The sequence below is a fragment of the Balearica regulorum genome, chromosome W, assembly GCF_011004875.1.
Source record: "Balearica regulorum gibbericeps isolate bBalReg1 chromosome W, bBalReg1.pri, whole genome shotgun sequence".
In the NCBI taxonomy this organism is placed as follows: Eukaryota; Metazoa; Chordata; class Aves; order Gruiformes; family Gruidae; genus Balearica; species Balearica regulorum.
Window position 1 is genome coordinate 27,690,954 of NC_046219.1, and position 22,552 is coordinate 27,713,505.

The 22,552-nt window shown below is 46.5% G+C and overlaps 1 protein-coding gene across 10 annotated transcripts in view; it reads right to left on the reverse strand.

The window, feature by feature from the left end:
- LOC142599199 (polycomb group RING finger protein 3-like) overlaps positions 1 to 22,552 on the reverse strand; it is a 115,609-nt gene that overhangs the window by 72,218 nt on the left and 20,839 nt on the right. For 6 of the 10 annotated variants that reach the window (XR_012832831.1, XM_075739115.1, XM_075739109.1 and 3 more), the window contains exon 2: positions 12,722 to 12,762. The exons of 2 other annotated variants lie outside the window; for them this stretch is intronic. The gene's annotated coding sequence lies outside the window, so the exon portion shown is untranslated. Of the gene's footprint in view, positions 1 to 6,687; positions 6,765 to 12,721; positions 12,763 to 20,005; positions 20,526 to 22,552 lie in introns of those variants that run through there. 2 more of the 10 variants (XM_075739110.1, XM_075739107.1) reach the window with 2 other exon arrangements.

Below are 22,552 nucleotides of genomic sequence, written 5' to 3' on the forward strand. Positions count from 1 at the left end.
GATATCTCAGCTCACAGAGCATGAGCATGGACTGCATCAGATGCATCAGCTACGAGCTCTGGATGCAGCATGCAACAATCCAACTCCACACACCATCACTCCTGCCCTGAGAGACTGTTATGACAGATGGAGCCCAAAAGTCATGGACTAAATGAATTCAACGGACATTTTAGAGGGATGGCCCATAGACTAAGGGAATGATATCTGTGTGTACATATCAAAAGACAGGAAAAGTGATGGTGATTAATTGGAATGCATTGGGAAGTATAGGACCTGGGCATGACGTTGATGGTGTGGAATAAGGGGTAGATACTGTCCTGGTTTCGGCTGAGGTGATAAGAGTTAATTTTTTCTTTCTAGTAGCTGGTATAGTGCTGTGTTTTGGATTTAGTACTACAATAATATTGATAACAGACTGATGTTTTTAATTGTTGGTAGGTAGTTGTAGGGTCTACACTAAGTCAAGGACTTTTTCAGGTTCTCACGCCCTGCCAGGTGCACAAGAAGCTGGGACAGCATAGCCAGGACAGTCGTCCACCTGGTCACACCTCAGGCAGCCAAGCTCACTGCTGCCTTCCCCTGCCAGTGCCAAGCTCAGACACTCCCTGCAGCCTGAGAGCTGGGTGGCCGCATGCTTCTGTGGCAGCTCTGTCTGTGTTGCCACATGACTTCTGGCGAGCACAGAGCTTAGGGCTTTCTGCCTGGTGGGCGCCATGGCTGAACTCCTTCTATGACAGAGTGATGACCACCAGTGGACTCTCCTCTTGAGCAGGTAGACTGGCTAGGCCCTGCCTGCACACCCTGCCTGTTTTCTCAGATTCTTAGATCTGTTCTGTATCACATAAGATGAAAGTGCATATTACAAAATAAATTAGAACAATTAATTTTTTCATTCTAACTACTTGTTCTGAGATGGAGTTAATTTTCTTCATAGCAGCCTGAATGGTGCTTTGTTTTGTATTTGTAGCTAAAACAATTTTGATAACACAGCAGTGTTTTGGCTATTGCTAAAAGGTGCTTGCACAGTATCAAGACTTTCTCTCTTCCCCCGCCTCACACACACATACACAGGGAGTAGGCTGGGATGGGCAAGAGGTTGGGAGGGGACATAGTCAAGACAGGATCAGGATCAGGGAGAGTACTGTGCCTGCGTAAGGGAAGAAGGTCGAAAGATTATGAAGGGGATGATATTTACTTCATCGTCAGAGACCCCTGCCCACCCTGACTAGAGGACACTACGCATGCGCCAGGAGGAGGAGTCGGGGAAAAGCTAATTTTAATACGAGATGGGAATGTATCATGGATATGTATATTACAAAATCTTGTAATTATGCAATCATATAAGCGTATAAATTCAGAGCAAATCACTGGGCTAGGCGCGCACGATTTTGGTGGGATGACCCCCCGTGCTGCCCAGCGCTGAATAAACATACCTACTTTACAACTTTCTCAGTTGTGGAGTCTGCTTTCCGCACGTCATTTTGGCAAGCCAGCCAGGAGACACTCTGCTCGGCTGCAGGATCGACTGCCGAGCGGACGCCCCTAGGCGCGCCCCGAATACTTCTCTCGGAGGAGCCTCCACTCCCAGCCGCTCACTGCGGGAGTAGACAACAACCTCCTGAAGCTGCGGATAAACGGTATGTTTAACGAGGGGGCCAGTAAGTCGTAGGGGACGCCCACGCTTGGCCGGGGCCACTGGTAAATCGCGCAGAGACGTCTGGCGTACAGCATAGTCCCCGTATGGGAGGAGGGTACCCTAAGGAAAGCGGGGATTCGCTGACCAATAGAGCGGCCGCTAGCGATCTTGGGAGTAGATCGAGTGAATCCGAGGTTATCGCTGCATCCCGGCATTGGGAGCCAGGACGGACCTGCTAATGACTGTATAAGAAGCAGGAGAAGGATAAGCGAGCCTCAAAGTGTGCAGCTGCTGAAGGGATAACAACTAGAGCGTGAACTGTATGATTTATCTATGAAACGCCCGGGTATTTTATGTTAAAAGCACGAGTGTCTGTGTGTGTGTGTTTGAGAGACAGCGGCACTGTGAAGAGAGTGGGAGTCCTGATTTGCGGTTCCTTGATACCGCGAGGAACGCGGCCAGAGACGGACCGGTGTTGGTTTTGTGTGGCAAGGTTTTGGTAGCGGGGGGGCTACAGGGGTGGCTTCTGTGAGAAGCTGCTAGAAGCTTCCCCTGTGTCTGATAGAGCCAATGCCAGCCGGCTCCAAGACGGACCCGCCGCTGGCCAAGGCCAAGCCAATCAGCGCCTCTGTGATAACATATTTAAGAAAGAGAAAAACAGTTTGAGAGCGCTTTTGCAGCCAGAGAGAGGAGTGAGAAGATGTAAGAACATCTGCAGACACCAAGGTCAGTGAAGAAGGAGGGGGAGGAGGTGCTCCAGGCGCCGGAGCAAGATTCCCCTGCAGCCCGTGGTGAGGACCATGGTGAAGCAGGCTGTCCCCCTGCAGCCCATGGAGGGAGGATGAGGGGGTCTAGCGATTCCACCTGCAGCCCGTGGAGGACCCCACGCCGGAGCAGGTGGAGGCACCTGAAGGAGGCTGTGACCCCGTGGGAAGCCCGCGCTGGAGCAAGCTCCTGGCAGGACCTGTGGATCCGTGGAGAGAGGAGCCCACACCAGAGCAGGTTTGCTGACAGGACTTGTGACCCCGTGGGGGACCCACGCTGGAGCAGTTTGCTCCCGAAGGTCTGCACCCCGTGGAGGAGACTCACGTTGGAGAAGGCTGTGAAGGACTGTCTCCCGTGAGAGGGACCCCACGCTGGAGCGGGGGAACAATGAGTCCTCCCCCTGAGGATGAAGAAGCGGCAGAAACACCGCGTGATGAACTGACCGTAACCCCCACTCCCCGTCCCCCTGTGCCGCTGCGGGGGGCGGAGGTTGAAGCCGGGAGTGAAGTTGGGCCCGGGAAGATGGGAGGGGTGGGGGGAGGTGTTTTTAAGATTTGGTTTTATTTCTCATTCCTCTACTCTGTTTTGCTTAGTAATAAATAAGATGAATTCCCTCTCTAAGTTCGGTCTGTTTTGATCGTGATGATAATTAGAGAATGATCTCTCCCTGTCCTTATCTCGACCCGTAAGTTTTTTTTTCATTGTACTTTTTCTCCCCTGTCTAATGAAAGAGGGGAGTGATAGAGCGGCTCTGGTGGGCACCTGGCCCTCAGCCAGGGTCAACCCACCACAGTGTCTGAAATGTTTGTAAGGTCTGTAAGTGTTTTTGATATATGTAAGTTGGGCTGCTGTGGTGTTTAGTCAATCTCCTAAGTATCGGAGGCCTGGCTGATCATCAAAGTGGCAGGACGGAGAGAGTCACTCCTTTGCTGGTTTGGGCTCGAACCTTGGGAGTATTTAAACGAAGGAGGGAACTGGATAAGGAGGGGAGAGGAGCGAACTTTATTAAGAAGAGCGTATTCAACACCAATTGGACAGATAGTAGCCCTAGATTGGGAACAACCTGTCCCAGATACCTTTTTTAAACCCCCATATTGATGGACACGTAGGGGTGATTCCTTGTTTTGTGCGTGGGCTTACTAACAAATTACGCAAAAATTGGCATTCGGCTTGGGTCTGGTTGAAATGTGCATCTTGTAAGAAAAAGTGGTATTGTTTATCTAGAAGGCGGAAAGCTGAATGTCATAAGTGCTTTCCCAAAATCCCCAGCTTTGTGATTGGGAAAGGGCTTATCAAGAATCCGAAATAGTAAAGTTTGCGTGTAAAAAGAAAAGACCTAATCCCAGAAATTTGGGGACGTCTGGGGAAAGGATTGAAAGAGAACCATGAGGATTTGTAAGAGGAGGTTTGTGTGGAAGTTAAAACGGGATACAGAAGGTAGCAGGAAAGAGTTTGGGAAAAAGGAAAAAGAAATTATTAGGATGGGCAATACCCGGGGGGGGGGGGGGCATTCTAAAAAGAGTCCCCTAGGCTGTGTACTCGCTCACTGGAAGGAAATTGCTGGGACTGGAGGCACAGAGAGCAGGAAGACCCTTATTAAGTACTGAGTGGTGGCCACTGTACAAACTAGAAGATGGAGCCAAATGGCCGTTGAATGGGTCAATTGATTATAACACTATCTTGCAATTAATGTTGTTTTTAAGAAGGGAAGGAAAATGGGATGAAGTGTCATATGCAGATATGTTTTTCACCCTCCGAAATCATCCAGAGTGGCAAAGGGACTGTGGGATGGTGCCACCACAGGACCCTATGGTACTTGCTAATGAGCAAAACAGGACATTGCATATGTATGATATGTTAATCAGTGCAAGTTTTATTATCCATCCCTGAGGTGCTTTCCCTTGAGCTTCACTCACAAGCAGGGTTCCGCTGTGTTGGGTCCTTATTTGATTAGCGTCGGTGTCCTGAGGCTCCCACCGTGGTAATGCTACGCTTTCATTAAAGCCAAAACTTTCACTTGTGTGTTGTGCCTCATCCCTGAGGGATCCGCACCTGCTTTTTGCTCATAACAGAGATGCTGTTTGATCTTGCAGGGATGGGGTTAGAAAAGCCAAGGCCAATTTGAAGCTGAATCTGGTAAGGGGTGTGAAGGACAACAAGAAAGGATTCTACAAGTACATAAAAAGCAAAAGGAAGACTAGGGAAAACATGGGCCAGCTGTTGAATGGAGCAGGGGAACTGGTGACAAGGGACATGGAAAAGGCCAAGGTACTCAATGCGCCTTTACTGACAAGACTGGCCTTCAGGAATCCCAAGCCCCTGAGACCAGAGGGAAAGCGTGGAGTAAGGAAGATTTACCCTCGGTGGAGGAGGACCAGTTTAGGGAGCACTTAAATAAACTGGACATACATAAATCCATGGGGCTTGACGGGTTGCACCCACAAGTGCTGAGGGAGCTGGCTGATGTCATGGTGAGGCCACTCTCAATTATCTTTGAATGGTCATGGTGATTGGGAGAAGTTTCTGAATACTGGAAGAAAGTAAATGTCACTCCTATCTTCAAAAAGGACAAGAAGGAAGATCTGGGGAACTATGAGCCGGTCAGATTCACCTCAGTCCCTTTGAAGGTGATGGAGAAAATCTGCCTGGAAACTGTTTCCAGACACATGAAGGCCAAGAAGGTGATCAGGAGTAGTCAGCATGGATTTACAAAGAAGAAATCATGCTTAACCAACCTGATAGCCCTCTACAATGAGGTGACTAGCTTGGTGGATGAGGGGAGAGCAGTGGATGTTGTTTACCTTGACTCTAGTAAGGCTTCTGACACTGTATCACATAATATCGTCATAGACAAACTGACAAAGTACAGATTACATAAGTGGACAGCGAGGTGGACTGAAAACTGGCTGAATGGCCAGGGTTGTGAATGGCGAGGATTGTGAGCAGTGGCACAAAGTTCAGTTGGAGGCAAGTCAGAAGTGGTGTATGCCAGGGGTCAATACTGGAGTAAATACTGTTTAACATCTAGGTCATTAATGAAGATGCTGGGACACCCTCAGTAAGTTCACACACAGTACAAAACTGGGAGGAGTGGCTGATATGCCAGAGGGTTGTGCTGCCATTCAGAGGGACCTTGACAGGCTGGAGAATTGGGCAGAGAGGAACCTCATGAAGTTCGGCAAGGGGAAATGTCAAGTCCTGCCCCTGGGGAAGAATAACCCCGGGCACCAGTACATGCTGGGGGCCAACTGGCTAGAAAGTAGCTCTGCAGAGAAGGACCCTGGGGTTCTGGTGGACAACAAGTTGACTATGAGCCAACAATGCACTCTCATGGGAAAGAAGGCCAACAGTATACTGGGCTGCATAAGGAGGAGTGTTGCCAGCATGCTGAGGGAAGTGATCCTTCCTCTCTATTCAGCACTGGTGAGGTCACATCTGGAGTACTGTGTCTAGTTCTGGGCTCCTCAGTACAAGACGGACATGGACATACTGGAGAGAGTCCAGCAAAGGGCCACGAAGATGATTAAGGGACTGGAGCATCTTTCATATGAGGATAGGCCAAGAAAGCAGGGACTCTTCAGCCTGGAGAAGAGAAGGCTCAAAGGGGATCTTATCAATGTGTGTTAATACCTTATGGGAGAGAATGAAGATGAGGGAGCCAGACTCTTCTCAGTAGTACCCAGTGAAAAGACAAGAAGCAATTGGCACAAATTTAAACATGTGAAATTCTGACTGAACAGAATAAAAGACTTTTTCTTTTTTTTTTACTGTGAGGGTAATCAAACACTGGCAAAGGTTGCCCAGAGAGGTTGTGGAGTCTCCATCCTTGGAGATATTCAAAACCCGACTGGACACAGTCCTGGGCAACCTTCTCAAGTTGACCCTGCTTGAGGACTAGACGATTTCACAAGGACCCTTCCAACCTTAATGATACTGTGAAAAGCATATTTACCAGCAGCTAAATTTCTCTGGACAATTCTACTTGATGTAACATTCTTCTGCTCAGAGTACTGACATTTTCTGCACAGGTAATTAACCTAATATGTGGCAGATAAGGACCAGCACTATATAGCAAGCTAATACAAGGTCAAAAAAACCCCCTTAGATCAGGAAGACTGAGATTAGCCATCTTGTTTTAACTAACCCTATTCTCTAGGCAAATCCAAACTTTCCTCTTAATTCCTTTTACAACATTATCTTTCAAAAAAAGGTATGAGAAAGAAGGTAATACACCCCCCACCCCCATTTTGGAATGCAGGCAAAAGGCTCCGTAAAAATCTTCCTACCTCTTAATCAGCAAGCACCTTGTCCAAAAGGAAGCCAAAACTGAATTTGAAACCTTTTTCAGAGCAAGTAATCCAACCTAATTTTGAATTTAAAAAGGAAAAAGAAATACCTCTGAATAGTAAATACATATTTCCAGTATACTGTCCAACATTGTCTTCCACAACATCCTCATAGAGAAGCTGATGAAGTACAGGCTAGATTAGCAGACAGTGAGGTGGACTGAAAACTGTCTCAACTGACAGACTCAAAGGGTTGCGACCAGTGGCATGAAGTCCATCTGGAAGCCAGTCGCTAGTGGTGTACACCCCAGGCGTCACTACTGGGGCCAATCCTATTTAACTTCTTCATTAATGATCTGGACAATGGGACTGAGTTCACCCTCAGCTAGTTTGCAGATGATACAAAACCATTAAGAGTAGTTGATAGACCAGATGGTTGTGCTGCCATTCAGAGGGACTTGGAAAAGCTGCAGAAATGGGCCAACAGGAACCTCATGAAGTTCAACAAAGGGAAATGCCAAGCACTTGGGGACAAACAATCCCACGCACCAGTACATGCAATCCTTATCCTCTGCTCAGCACTGGTGAGGCCACATCTGTTGTGCTGTGTCCAATCCTGAAGTTCCCCAGTACAAGGACATGGGCATACTGGAGCAAGTTCAGCAAAGGACTACAAAACTGATTAAGGAATTGGAACATCTGACATATGAGGAGAGGCTGAGAGAACTGGGACTGTTCAACCCGGAGAAGACAAGGCTCAGGGGGGGATCTTATCAATGCATGTTAATACCTGATGGGAGGCAGTAAAGAAGATGGAGCCAGACTCTTCTAGTAGTGCCCAGTGACAGGACAAGAGGCAATGAGCACAAATTTAAATACAAGGAATTCCACCTAAACATAAGAAAACCCTTTTTTACCGTGAGGGTGATTGAACACTGGAACAGGTTGCCCAGGGAGGTTGTGGAGTCTTCATCCACAGACATATTCAAAACCTGACTAGACATGGAGAGCAACCTCCTCTAGGTGACTGTGCTTTGAGAAGAAGGGAATTGGAATACATGATCTCCAGCTGTGTCTTCCAACCTCAACCATTGTGTGAAGCATATGCCAATTAAGAATCCATAGCTTACACACTGTATATCATTATGTACTTCTGTCCAAACATGTTGGGTCACAGATACAAGTTGTTTTAGTCTCACTACTCCAGCATGGTACAGGAGTTGGAAAAAATAAAATCTATAATTATGCTACTATGAAAAATAAGATTTCTAGCACTATTTTTTTTTTTGGATTCCTGAAATTCACCAAAAAGAAGCACAGTGAGAAAAAGCAAGCTGAACCAGACGTGTCACCAACTAGTTCACAGACAGATGAACAGCAGTAGAAGTGCTGGGAAGTGCTGGGAAGAACAGAGGAAGTGTCAGAACCACTAATAATGAGAACATGTAGGATTTACAATTTGCAGCGTTTGCTCTGGCAGTAGAATTAGTGCTAACGCTTATCCACTTTTAAATGACTATTTATAAAATAAAGTGACCTTCCTCTGTTAGATCTCTCATGTCAGTATTTGGATGAACCAATCAGTGGCAATCTGTGGCATCTCCTTGGGATGATTATACGTGGCTACTATTGGTGTGAGAATTGTGTGCAAGAACAAACCTCTGAATTCAAACCAACACAAAACTCTTGACAATTCCTAACTTATTAGCAGGTAAAGAACCCTTCTGCATTCCTCAATACAAAGAGCGATAGAATAGTCTGTAAATTCACAGTACTGTAGGAAGATGCTGCAAGAACACCCTCTCCCAAGCCCATCAGGGACAGCTATGCCCTCTTCCTCCCTATTCAAAAAAGAGAAAAGTCAGAATTTGGGGTGGTATGCTTTTCAATGATACGGGTCCAAAAGAGCGTCACGGTCCAGTCTACCCCTCTGCATCAGCATCATGCGATAAGAGCAAAACTTAAAGTAACATGCATAGGTCGGGCAAGTAGTTTTTCTGGATTTCAGTAAGGCTTTTGGTACTGTCCCTCACAGCATCCTTCTGGACAAGTTGTCCAACTGTGGGATGAGCAGGCTCATGGTGCACTGGGTGAAGAACTGGCTGAACAGCAGGGCTCAAAGGGTTGTAGTGAATGGGGCTACATCTGGCTGGCGACTGGTCACCAGCGGTGTTCCTCAGGGCTCAATTCTAGGGCCAGTTCCGTTCGATGTTTTTATCAATGATCTGGATGCAGGAGTTGAATGCACCATTAGCAAATTTGCTTATGATAACAAACTGGGAGATGCTGTTGACTCTCTTGAGGGACAAGAGGCCTCGCAGAAGGAACTAGATAGATTGGAGCATTGGGCAATCATCAGTGGCATGAAATTTAACAGGTCCAAATGCCGGATTCTGCACCTGGGATGGAGTAATGCCGGACACAAGTATAGATTGGGAGAGGAGTGGCTGGAGAGCAGCCCTGCAGAAAGGGATCGGGGGTACTTGTTGACAGTAGGCTCAATGTGAGTCAGCAGTGTGCCCTGGCAGCCAAGAGGGCAAACCACATCCTGGGGTGCATTAAACACAGCAAAACCAGCCAGTCAAAAGAGGAAATTATCCTGCTGTATTCAGCATTGGTGTGGCATCACCTTGAAGACTATGTACAGTTTGGGGGGCCCACAATTTCAGAAGGATGTTAAGGCCATTGAATGCATCCAGGGGAGGGCAACAAAGCTGGTGAAAGGAAGGGCTAGAAGGCATGTCCTATGAGGAGCAGCCAAGGACACTGGGTTTGTCTAGTTTGGAGAAAAGGAGGCTGAGGGGTGACCTCATTGTTCTCTACAGCTTCCTGAGGAGGGGAAGTGGAGATGGAGGTGCTGATCTCTTCTCCCTGGTATACGGTGATAGGATGCATGGGAATGGTTCAAAGCTATGCCAGGGGAGGTTTAGACTGGACATTAGGAAACATTTCTTTACCATGAGGGTGGTCAAACACTGTGTCCTGGTTTCAGCTGAGATACAGAGTTAATTTTCTTTCTAGTAGCTGGTATAGTGCTGTTTTTTGGATTTAGGGTGAGAATAATGTTGATAACACACTGATTTTTTTCAGTTGTTGCTGGGTAGTTGCTGTGTCTACACTAAGTCAAGGACTTTTCAGCTTCTCACACCCTGCCAGGTGCACAAGAAGCTGGGAGAGCACAGCCAGGACAGCTGACCCAGACTGGCCAAAGGGATATTCCCTACCATGTAACGTCATGCTCCCTATATAACTGGGTAAGCTAGCTGGGAGGTGGAATCGCTGCTCGGAAACAGACTGGGCATCAGATTGGGTTTTTTTCCCTTTCGCATGTGGTGAGCAATTGCATTTGTGCATCACTTGTTTTATATATATTATTGTTGTTGTTGTTGTTATTCTCTTCCTTTGTTATCCTATTAAACTGTCTTTATCTCAACCCACAAGTTGTGGGTTTTTTTTTCCATTCTCCTCCCCATCCCTTTCTGCAGGGGGTGAGGGGTGAGTGAGTGGCTGCATGGTGCTTAGTTACCAACTTGGGTTAAACCACGACATATACATAAGTTGTAAGGTGGTTTGTAACATTCAAACACAACTTATTATGCCTTCCAATATTTCAAACAATAATTGTAACTGAGGGAAGTCCTATGGCCATTGTTAAACAAGAGATGAATTTGGAACAAATTATCCCATCCCTCCTGACTCTATAATCCACTAACCTAGTGCCCAGATTTTTACCTGCATTCAAGTTTAAATGCATTTTGTTCCAAATAAATAGGAAGTGCCCACACAAAGCTCAGTCTATTTAAAATTGCAAAACACATGAAATCACATTGTTCACCCCTATTAAGCAGGGAATCAAATATTAATACCTCATGCATTGGCCTATTCAAGTGATATGAAAGACTGTACTGAGTACTTGAGGAAAACAATATCTGGCCATAATTACATAGAAATTAACTCTACTTAATTAAGATAGCATGATCACAGCGTTTAAACCTTGTTGCTTTTACAACTAGCAGAAAAAGATTAGAGGTGAAAGTAGCTGTAGCTTTAAGTTACAAGAGAGTATAAGTTTACCTTTGCAAAGAATCACCTGGACTAAAGTCTTCTTGCATCAAATTCTTATTCTTATTTTTTAAAATAAATAAATAAATAAATAAATAAATAAATAAAATCACATCTGCTAATTCAGCCTTCTGGATTAGAGATTGATTTATAAACTCACTAGAGTGCACTGGAGTTAATATGGGAAATATACACCTATATATTAACTGAAAATGTTTTTAGCTTGGCTTCCTTCAGTAACAATGCTTATGTCACTAGTCAGTGCATACAAGATGCATGGCCAAGAACTTTTGAATCTTTCATATGACTGCAGTCAAGTTCACAGGCAGAAATCTCATAGATATTTATGTTCTTAAAAGCAAACAGCCAAGGAGGAGGGAGAAGATTTGCAATTTTACTCTCAGCTTTTGAATGTCTGTTTTACAGAACTGAACACAGCAAACCTTTGGCTGCCACCAAGCCTCTATCCAAAATATTGTTTTGCAGCAATTAGTGGACAGTTACAGAAAAATCTTAGCATAAGTCACACAGCCAATCAAGACAAATCTGTAGGATACAAAGCTTCATTAGCTCTGCTACTCAGTTACTTGTTTAAACAATCTGCTACAGCAGAAAGTCTTAAACAAACTGAGAATTACTGTAAATAACTGTCTGAAATTCTTTACCTACTGCATAATGGCATTTGATCAGAAACATCTTACGCTTAAACCCAGCCAGTAAGTGAGAACCAGCATCATAGCATGATCCCCTACCCTCAAATCCATTATTGGAAGAGAGAAAGCTACTCTGCACTATAATTTCACAGGTTTTAAAAGATAAAACTCTTCTCAGATAGAGGATACCTCTTTAAAATTAATTTGTGTCCTGGTTACTGAAAAAAGAAAGCAGAAAACATGAAATGTGAGAAATCGGCCCTTTGCAGGTTAGATCACTCTTTACCACCCTTGCAAACAACTTAGAAGCCAGTGAAACAAGCAGTTCTGTGATGAGCTGAAGAGCTGGTTTTAACTCAGAAAAGAAGTACTTTTCACTAGGAACCCTTCTTCAGACAGAACCAAAAAAAAATCCATATTGTGACTACCTTAAAGAAATAGGAGACCTTCTAAAGTTTCGGAGACCTGACTCAATCCTGAAGGAAAAGTTTTCTTTTGAAAAATTAGAAAAATGAGAGTACTAAAAAGACTGGATGAGACCTAGATTTCTGTGAGAATGAGAAAAAGGCTATTTTTCTAAAATCTCTTCCAAATTGTAAGAAAGGGAACAGATTCCCTACAATTTCTTGAATGAATCCTGAAATTGATAAGGGAAGAAGTAGCAAATTTAATTTCTAGGACAATGCTTTTGCTAGCAGCTGTAAAGCACTGAATTATTCAGACACAACATATCAACACTGGAGAGGAGTAAGAGGCAGACCTCGGAATAGATGGAACATGAAAAACCAAAGCAAAAAACAATCAGATGCAAATATTCAACCAATATGCCAAAATGATTTTTTTGAACAGAGACTAGTATTTCTTCTTTTTGGTTCTAAATAATGTTATGTTATATCACACTGAGGATAGAAACAGTATCAGTGCCTGATAGCCCAAGTACTCAACCAAGGATTGAGTAGAGGAAACTACAAAAGTATTTGGAGTACACTCCCAATTTAAAGAAAATCCACAACAGGAGAGAGTGGAAGGGGGTAGACAAGTGTCAGTCAAGTATCCTCATTCATGCTATACTTTCTCTACTAAGGCAATGTCTTGTTAAAATTATCAACCAGTAGCAGTATATTACAGACCTCTTCAGTAAAGTTATGCCACTAACAAAACAGGCTTGAAGAAGCAGCTTCCAGAGATTTCAGCAAAGAAAACTTATTAGAATAGACCCACAGAAACAGAGGACAAGCAATCAGATCCCTCCTCAAAGGAGTGGCTTTATCATTAGCACATATGCTAGTCAGGACTATTTTGACCTACATGAGGCATACCTCTTAAAACTGCATTTCTTTTCAGTCTGCCGTCCAGAGACCTGAAAAGACAGAAAAATAATCTGAAAGTTAGCATCCAAAACTCCTTAAAATTCAGCCATCACATAGAAATCTTAACCTACCAAACTCACCTACCACTACCTACATGTATTAATTCAAAACAACTCAAAGGAAAAAGCCAGTTGGCAGCCAGTCACAAGTGGTGTTCCCCAGGGCTCAGTCTTGGGGCCAGTTCTGCTTAATATCTTTATCAATGATCTGGACGAGGGGATCGAATGCGCCCTCAGTAAGCTTGCAGATGACACCAAGTTGGGCAGGAGTGTTGATCTGCTTGAGGGTAGGAAGGCTCTGCAGAGGCATCTGGACAGGCTGGATCGATGGGCCGAGGCCAACTGTATGAGGTTCAAGAAGGCTAAGTGCCAGGTCCTGCACTTGGGTCACAACAACCCCATGCAACGCTACAGGCTTGGGGAAGAGTGGCTGGAAAGCTGCCTGGCGAAAAAGGACCTGCGGGTGTTGGTCAATAGCCGGCTGAATACGAGCCAGCAGTGTGCCCAGGTGGCCAAGAAGGCCAACAGCATCCTAGCTTGTATCAGGAATAGTGTGGCCAGCAGGACTAGGGAAGTGATCATCCCCCTGTACTTGGCACTGGTGAGGCCACACTTTGAGTACTGTGTTCAGTTTTGGGCCCCTCACTACAAGAAAGACACTGACTTCCTAGAGCATGTCCAAAGAAGAGCAATGAAGCTGGTGAAGGGTCTAGAGCACAAGTCTTATGAGGAGCGGCTGAAGGAACTGGGGTTGAGGGACAAGAGGCCTCGCAGAAGGAACTAGATAGATTGGAGCATTGGGCAATCATCAGTGGCATGAAATTTAACAGGTCCAAATGCCGGATTCTGCACCTGGGATGGAGTAATGCTGGACATAAATATAGACTAGCTGCTCCAATGCTGGGATAACAAGGCCAGCAGCCTGGAATTAGAGGGTAGGGAGGCCAAACAGCTGGGATCCCTGTCTAGGGAAGGGGGCATTGACAAGGCAATTGTGAAAAAGGCACAAGCCCTCAGCCTCTGGAGGCGACTCCTGTCAAGTGTGAAGGAAAGGTATCCCTTCAGGGAAGAGGTCGTATGTCATCCAGGCAAGTGGCCCACCATGGAGAGAGGTATCCAATACCTGCGGGAATTAGCTGTGCAGGAGATGGTTTATTATGACCTGGACAATGCACAGTTACCCACAGACCCTGATGAAGTCCAATGTACCCAACCCACGTGGCGGAAGTTTGTACGGGGCGCACCATCATCGTATGCCAACTCACTGGCAGTAATGGGCTGGAAACGCAAAGAGGCACCCACAGTGGATGAAGTGGCTGGCTGACTCTGGCAATATGAAGAGAGCCTTTCTTCCTCCCTTGTCTCGGCTGTGGAGAAACTGGCCCAGGAGTTCCAGCAACTCAAAGAGGATATGTCCCACTCCCCGCCTGTATGTACCAGTGTCTCGGCTATTCGGAGTAAGCGTTCCTCTGCTCCAGAGAGGGGATATAGAGGGTACACACCATGAGGCACCCTGTGGCTTTACCTGCGTGACCACGGAGAGGACGTGAGGAAGTGGAATGGAAAACCTACTCCAGCCCTACGGGCACAAGTACGTGAGCTGCAAGGCAAGACAGTTGTAAAAAGGGATTCTTCCAGGAAAAACGTCACTCCAGTTTCCAGCGGGCAGCCTCCCAGATCGAGTGAAAGGCCTGACCATACTTATGATCCTCTTGAAGGGACTTCTAAGTCCTTTTTGCAAGAAGCAAGTAGCAAATATGATGAGTAGGATTAGAGGGGCCCTGCCTCCAGCCAGGTGGAGGAAAGGGACAACCGGGTTTAGTGGACTGTGTGGATCCGATGGCCTGGCATGTCACACTCACAAGAGTATAAGGCTCTAGTGGACACCAATGCACAGTGTACTTTAATGCCATCCAGCTATGAAGGGGTGGAACCCATCTGTATTTCTGGAGTGACAGGGGGATCCCAACAGTTGACTCTGCTGGAGGCTGAAGTGAGTCTGACTGGTAATGACTGGGAAAAGCACCCCATTGTGACTGGCCCAGAGGCTCCGTGCATCCTTGGAATAGACTACCTACAGAGAGGGTATTTCAAGGATCCAAAAGAGTACTGGTGGGCTTTTGGTATAGCTGCCCTGGAGACAGAGGAAATTGAACAGTTTGAACAGACTTTCACTGGTCTCTTGGAGGATACTTCTGCTGTGGGGTTGCTGAGGGTCGAAGAACAACACGTGCCAATTGTTACCACAGCGGTGCACTGGTGGCAATATCGCAACGAGACACCCTGATTCCCATCCATAAGCTGATTCATCAACTGGAGGGTCAGGGAGTGATCAGCAGAACCCGCTCACCCTTTAACAGTCCCATATGGCCAGTGCGGAAGTTCAATGGAGCGTGGAGGCTGATGGTAGACTATCGTGGCCTGAATGAAGTCACACCGCCGATGAGTGCTGCCGTGCCAGACATGCTGGAACTTCAATATGAACTGGAGTCAAAGGCAGCCAAGTGGTATGCCACAATTGATATAGCCAATGCATTTTTTCTCGATCCCTGTGGCAGCAGAGTGCAGGCCACAGTTTGCCTTCACTTGGAGGGGCGTCCAGTACACCTGGAATCGACTGCCCCAGGGGTGGAAACACAGCCCCACCATCTGCCATGGCCTGATCCAGACTGCACTGGAAAAGGGTGAAGCCCCAGAGCACCTGCAATACATTGATGACATCATTGTATGGGGCAACTCAGCAGAGGAAGTTTCTGAGAAAGGGAAGAAAATAATCCAAATCCTGCTGAAAGCTGGTTTTGCCATAAAGCGAAGTAAGGTGAAGGGGCCTGCACAGGAGATCCAGTTTTTAGGAATAAGATGTCATGATGGGCGTCGTCAGATCCCAATGGATGTCATCAACAAAATAGCAGCCATGTCTCCACCAATCAACAAAAAGGAAACACAGGCTTTCCTAGGCGTCAACCCCTGGGGTTTTGGAGGCGGGGATACAGAGGATCCAAGGCCCGCTACACTCTGACTGAAAAAGATATATTGGCAGCCTATGAAGGGGTTCGAGCTCATTCTGAAGCTATTGGTACTGAAGCACAGCTCCTCCTGGCACCCTGACTCCCAGTGCTGGGTTGGATGTTCAAAGGGAGGGCCCCCTCTACACACCATGCAACTGATGATGCTATGTGGAGTGAGTCACACTGATCACACAGCAGGCTCAAGTAGGAAAACCCAGTCACCCAGCAATTCTGGAAGTGATCACAGGCTGGCCAGAAGGCAAAGATATTGGAGTATCGTCAGAGAAGGAGGTGGCATGTGCTGAAGAAACCCCATCGTACAATAAACTACCAGAGGATGAGAAGCCCCATGCCCTCTTCACTGATGGGTCCTGCCACATTGTGGGAAAGCATTGGAGGTGGAAGGCTGCTCTATGGAGTCCTACACGGCGAGTTGCAGAAGCTGCTGAAGGAGAAGGTGAATCAAGCCAGTTTGCAGAGGTGAAAGCCATCCAGCTAGCTTTAGATATTGCTGAAAGAGAAAAGTGGCCAACGCTCTACCTCTATAGTGATTCATGGATGGTGTCAAATATCCTGTGGGGGTGGCTGCAGCAATGGAAGCAGAGCAACTGGCAGCACAGAGGCAAACCCATTTGGGCTGCCCCTTTGTTGCAAGATATTGCTGCCCGGCTAGAGAGGCTGGTTGTAAAGGTACGTCTTGTAGATGCCCATGTACCCAAGAGTCGGACCACTGAGGAACATCAGAACAACCAGCAGGTGGATCAGGCTGCCAAGATTGAAGTGGCTCAGGTGGATTTGGACTGGCAATGTAAGGGTGAATTATTTCTAGCTCGGTGGGCTCATGACACTTCAGGCCATCAAGGAAGGGATGTCACATATAGATGAGCTCATGACTGAGGGGTGGACTTGACCATGGATGCTGTAGCACAGGTTATCCATCAATGATGTGAAACATGCGCTGCAATCAAGCAAGCCAAGCAGGTAAAGCCTGTCTGGTATGGACGATGGCTGAAATATAATTATGGGGAGGCCTGGCAGATTGACTACATCACACTCCCACAAACCCGCCAGGGCAAGAGTTATGTTCTTACAATGGTGGAAGCAATCACTGCATGGCTGGAAACATATCCCGTCTCCCATGCCACTGCCCGGAACACTATCCTGGGCCTTGAAAAGTAAATCTTGTTGTGACATGGCACCCCAGAAAGAATTGAGTCAGACAACGGGACTCATTTCCGATACAACTTGACAGACACCTGGGCCAAAGAGCATGGCATTGAGTGGGTGTATCACATCCCCTACCATGCACCAGCCCCTAGGAAAATCGAATGATACAATGGACTGCTAAAGACTATCCTGAGAGCAATGGGTGGTGGGACCCTCAAACATTGGGACACACATTTAGCAAAGGCCACCTGGTTAGCTAACACTAGGGGATAGTTAGCTAACTAGAGAGGCTGGTTGTAAAAGTACGTCTTGTTGACTTTGATGAAATTGAGCAAAGTGCTGCGATGATGGAACTAGAACTGACTTCAGCAATTGGTGCCCAGCAACTTCCTTGAAAAATGACATCTTCGACGCCCAGACTGCGAGCATGGACCATGCCAGCTACACCAGTTGTGAAACTCTGGATGCAGCGTGCAACAATCCAGCAGCACGCACCATCGCTCCTGCCCTGAGAGACTGTCATGACAGATGGCACCCAAAGTCATGGACTAAATGAACTCGATGGACATTTGAGAGGGATGGCCCATAGAGTAAGGGAATGATATCTGTGAATCTGTGAATAATCTGGGCATGACGTAGACAGTATAGAATAAGGGGTGGATAATGTCCTGGTTCTGGCTAGGATAGAGTTAATTTCCCAAGAAGCCAGGGCAGGTGACCCAAGCTGGCCAGGAAGCTATTCCATACCATGTGATGTCATCCTCACCATAAAAGGGGGCTAGTCGGGGAGGGGTGGGTTCCCTGGGGGCTCCAGGATGGTCTGAATGTGGGCTGAGCATCTGTCTTGAATTGGTAAATTGCTTTCTCTTATCACCCATTGTGAACATTCCGTTATCAGTACTGTTGTTGATTGTTTCCCTCTCCCTTGCTGTCCCAGTAAACTGCCCTTATCCCAACCCACGAGGCTTTGCCTTTGTCTTTCCCGTTCTCCTCCTCATCCTGTTCTCCTCCTCATCCTGCTGGGGGAGTGGTGAGCGAGCAGCCATGTGGTGCTCAGCTGCCGGCTGGGGCTAAACCTCATCAATAACACATTGATTTTTTTTAGTTGTTGCTGGCTAGTTGTTGTGTATACACTAAGTCAAGGACTTTTCAACTTATCATGCCCTGCCAGTTACACAAGAAGCTGGGAGAGCATAGCCAGGACAGCTGACCCAGACTGGCCAAAGGGATATTCCCTACCATGTAACATCATGCTCCCTATATAACTGGGCAAGCTAGCTGGGAGGTGGAATCGCTGCTCGGAAACAGACTGGGCAGTGGACTTGTTTTTTTCTTCATACGGTGATCAATTGCGTTCGTGTATCACTTGTATTATTATTGTTATCATTGTTATTACTACTATTATTATTCTCTTCCTTTGTTATCCTATTAAACTGTCTTTATCTCAACCCACAAGTTGTAGGTTTTTTCCATTCTCCTCCCCGTCCTGTCACCAAAACCTGGGAATAAACCTCGTTGGGTGGAGCTATCCCCCGTGCATCCAGCGCTGCAATAAAGAATGCCTGCCTTTTAACACTACATTGGTGTTACGAGGTTTATTCCCGGGTTTCAGTGACCCGGTGACAATCCCCTTGTGCGGGGAGCGGTCTAGAGCACAAGTCTTATGAGGAGCAGCTGAAGGAACTGGGGTTGTTTAGCCTGGAGAAAAGGAGGCTCAGGAGAGACCTTATTGCTCTCTACAACTACCTGAAAGGAGGCTGTAGTGAGGTGCGTGTTGGTCTCTTCTCTCAAGTAACAAGTGATAGGACAAGAGGAAATGGTCTCAAGTTGCGCCAGGGAAGGTTTAGATTGGATATTAGGAAAAATTTCTTCACCAAAAGGGTTCTCAATCACTGGAACAGGCTGCTCAGGGAAGTGGTTGAGTCACCATCCCTGGAGGTATTTAAAACACATGTAGATGTGGTGCTTATGGACATGGTTTAGTGGTGGACTTGGAAGTGCTAGGTTAACAGCTGGACTTGATGATCTTAAAGGTCTTTTCCAACCTAAATGATTCTATGATTCTATTTTTGATAAAGAAAAAAAAGAGAAAGCCTGCCAGAACTAGTAGAAAAAAGAACTTCAGGAAATACCCATGTAACATCCTCTAAGAAAGGACAAGCTTACAAGAGAAAAGTAAAAACAGCCAAAAATTCAAGCAGTCCTGATACCATGTGATGGCAAAAAGACCAAAAACATCAGTTATCTGCTGTACTGGGTCTGGCTAGGATGAACTTAATTTTCTTCATAGCAGCCTTTATGGTGCTGCAGAAATTGCACATAAGAGGTTAAAAACACTGGTGACTGCTTATCTCTTATACAAACATTGTGGATGGAGATTCACTAGGTTGGTATGAGAAGTAGCCCAAGGAGGGAGTCTAGCTGCACCTAGGCTCCTCTCTCAGAAGGAGTTTAGAAAGCAAGGGGGTCCTTTCTGAACCTCGTGACTCAACGGGAGGGCCTCCCTCAGCCACACATCAGACTTTACCTTTTACATGACAGAAAATTGGCGTAGTTGGCAGGATTGCCATGGATAAACTGCTGCAAAAATATAACTGTATGCCATCCCAAGCAGGAATAGAATGGGCCCTAAAATCTTGGAAAGATGAGGACAAAGTGGTAGAGCGGATAGAACTGTGCAGAACTGAGCAAAAGATCAAAGAAGGTAAAGGCAAAGGAATTGTTTGTGCGGTGTTGGGGGCTTGTTTATCTTGCGTGCAAAAAGAAATCAAAACGTTCCTTTCCCCCAAACGAAGTGCAGATGTAGAATATGCCTCTTTGAAGTCGGAAAATGAAGCATTGAAATGAATCACTGACTTCAGAAAGGGAGGAAAATGAGCAATTGAAAACATCATTAACTTTGGAAAAAGAAAACAATGAGAAATTGGGAACACAAGTAGATTCTCTCATGTCAGACAACCAAAACTTAAATACAGAAATTAGGGAACTTAAATTGCTATTATTAGCCTCATTTGAAAGGCTAGAAAAACAGCTACAGGAAAGGTTACTAAATTTCTTACTAGATCAAATGCTGTCCTCAGTCTTGGCTAAACAGCTCTGCAAAGTAATACACTGTGCAGACCCCGAGACATGGGATGGAGACATTTGGAATGATAATGACGACGATGAATTGGTGGCAGATTCTGATCTTATCCTAGGATCCGCGCCTATACGGCCATTAATTAAAACCAAAACCACAGATGACAGGGATGACGATGTTCATACTACCGTACACACCATTCCCTGGTCTCCTGCTGAATTGGCCAAGTTGCAGGAAAAGTATTCTAGGCATCTGGAGGAGTCCGAGACAGAATATGCATGTCGAGTCTCCCTTACAGAGGAGGACTGAATCTTACTGAGTGAGGAAGAAACTGAAGGCTATTGGAGTCCTAGAGTGTTTTTAACCACTACAGCGGCCGATCATAATTATTAATTAACAATGCAGGCTGCTAATTGGGCTGGTGGCATAGATCCACAAGACAGAGGATAACCCCTTGTTATCAAAACCTCAGGATTCTCTGACTTGGTTGCATCTGTACAAAAGGCAGCCTGCATACAAGCGATGTATGAGAGGGATACGTTAAGGAGATCCCTGATACTAGCCCCTGTTGATCCGGCACGATTAACTCCCCTTATCTGCGACCTCACGGATAGCCTAAAGACATACGTAGCTCATGTCCAGGGCCATATACAAACGACCTGTGATATGAATGCTGCCATGGCTGCCACTCAGCTCCCCCGGGAGCAGGTCCATGTACCCACCTGGAGCAAGTTTGTACAACAGATACCGAACTATGGGTGCCGCATGGGTTGGAGCGGACCAACCACCGTGAAACTGCCAGAACCATCCCCTCAACGAGATCGTCAGGTCCACAGCACTAAGCTTAAACCAAAGTTCAAATCAAAGTATTGGTCGGTGCTGCTAGTACTAACATATTGGGATTTGATGTATTGTATGGCAGAGTGTAGAAACTCCCCGATGGGTCAGTCTGGAGTTTTGCCAGACGAAATGATGGAGAGATAGCGTGGTTTCAAGAGGATGAGCCTAAAGCTATAAATTTATTAGAGATGTCTATACCTTTACCCCCATCAAAAATAACTCACGTAAAGCAGTACCCCCTGCCAGCAGCCGCACATTCGGGCATTGACAGGGTGGTAACAGATTTGGAAAACAGAGGTATTATCACTCGCACACACTCCTTCTATAATTCTCCTGTCTGGCCGGTAAAAAAGCCAAACAGACAGTGGCAGCTTACAATTGATTATAGGCGATTGAATGCCAATACTGCACCTTTAACGGCAGCCGTACCAAACATTGCAGAATTAGTAACCCAAACTTGGGAAGTGAAAGATAGCTCCAGAAAACTCCATTGAATCAGTACTTGATGGATAGTACCTACCTTCTAACCTAATATCTGCTGGTCAAATCACGACCGAGCACTACTGTATTGGGTTTGCATGGCAAGGTTTTGGTAGCAGGGAGGGCTACAGGGGTGGCTTCTGCAAGAAGCTGCTAGAAGCTTCCCCTGAGTCCAAGAGAGCCAATACCAGCCAGCTCTAAGAGCGACCCGCCGCTGGCCAAGGCCAAGCCAATCATGGTGGTAGCACCTCTGAGATAACATATTTAAGAAGGGAAAAAAAAACCAACTAGCAGCAGCTTTTGCAGCCAGAGAGAGGAGTGAGAATATGTGAGGAACAGCTATGCAGACACCAAGGTCAGTGAAGAAGGAGGGGGAGGAGATGCTCCAGGCGCCAGAGCGGAGATTCCCCTGCAGCCTGTGGAGAAGACCATGGTGAAGCAGGCTGTCCCCCGGCAGCCCATGGAGGAAGGATAATGGGGAGCAGAGATTCCACTTGCAGCCTGTGGAGGACCCTACACCAAAGCAGGTGGAGACACCTGAAGGAGGCTGTGACCCTGTGGGAAGCCCATGCTAGATCAAGCTCCTGGCAGGACCTGTGGACCCATGGAGAGAGGAGCCCATGCCAGAGCAGGTTTGCTGGCAGGACTTGTGACCCCGTGGGGGACCCACGCTGGAGCAGTCTGCTCCTGAAGGTCTGCACCCCATGGGAGAGACCCATATCAGAGCAGTTCGTGAAGGACTGTCTCCCATGAGAGGGACTCCATGTTGGAGCAGGGGAAGAATGTGAGGAGTCCTCCCCCTGAGGAGGAATGAGAGGCAGAAACAACATGTGATCAACTGACCACAACCTCCATTCCTCATCCCCCTGCGCTGCTGGGGGGGAAGTAGGTTGAAACTGGGAGTAAAGTTGAGCCCGGGAAGATGGGAGGGGTGGGGGGAGGTGTTTTAAGATTTGGTTTTATTTCTCATTGCTCTACTCTGTTTTGCTTGGTAATAAATTCGATGCATTTTTTTCTCTAAGTTCAATCTGTTTTGCCCCTGACGGTAATTGGTGAGTCATCTCTCCCTGTCCTTAACCCACGAGCCGTTTGTTATACTTTTTCTCCCCTGTCCAGTTAAGGAGTGGCTCTGGTGGGCACCTAGCCTCCAGCCAGGGTCAACCCACCACAACTACTTCTTTTGTGTTCACAGATACTTCGAATGCCA